The sequence below is a fragment of the Penaeus monodon genome, chromosome 23 (assembly GCF_015228065.2).
Source record: "Penaeus monodon isolate SGIC_2016 chromosome 23, NSTDA_Pmon_1, whole genome shotgun sequence".
Taxonomy (NCBI): domain Eukaryota; kingdom Metazoa; phylum Arthropoda; class Malacostraca; order Decapoda; family Penaeidae; genus Penaeus; species Penaeus monodon.
In genome coordinates, this window is record NC_051408.1 from 33,789,807 (window position 1) to 33,790,334 (window position 528).

The following is a 528-nucleotide window of genomic DNA, read 5'->3' on the forward strand; positions in this document are numbered from 1 at the left end:
ATAAAATACCATTTCCGAATGTGTTACGATCCTACACATTGCAAATTATGGTTAATAGAAAGAGTGTAATGGCAATACTTCTTAAATTCAAGATGCAAAAAAGAACACTAAGTTTACACGAGCAACATCTAGACTAATCTAGCAAGCTCAATTTACTATTGGTTTTCCTTAGGTTCGTCCGCCAAGGAATCTGCGGTTCGTCATCGTCTTCTACATGACAGGGACTAATTATCTTGGTGACTACGGCAGGTGTGACTAAAGTTATGGTGTTGGACGCGTCTGCTGACTCTCCATTGCTCCGCGGAGAGTCCACTGAGTCTCCGCTGCTGCTGCGTGGGGAGTATTGGAACTGAATGTCCTCCTTCTCCATCTCCTTCTTGGTCAGGTGGGAGAGATCCAGCGGCGAGGTGGCCACTCGAATCTTCTTCACATCCTCGACCTTCGGGGTGTACAGGTTGCCTCTGTGGTGAGCAAGGGGAGTGAAATTAGCGTTGTTTTCTCTCTTTCTCGCTCACTTTTTTTGGAGGG

At 46.2% G+C, this 528-nt stretch overlaps 1 protein-coding gene across 1 annotated transcript in view; it reads right to left on the reverse strand.

Moving 5' to 3' along the window:
* Positions 1–392: 392 nt before the first annotated feature.
* The window catches only part of LOC119587943 (espin-like), a gene marked incomplete in the record, with an annotated part of 133,296 nt that continues 133,160 nt past the window's right edge, over positions 393–528 (reverse strand). The window contains 1 exon segment of the mRNA XM_037936654.1: positions 393–461.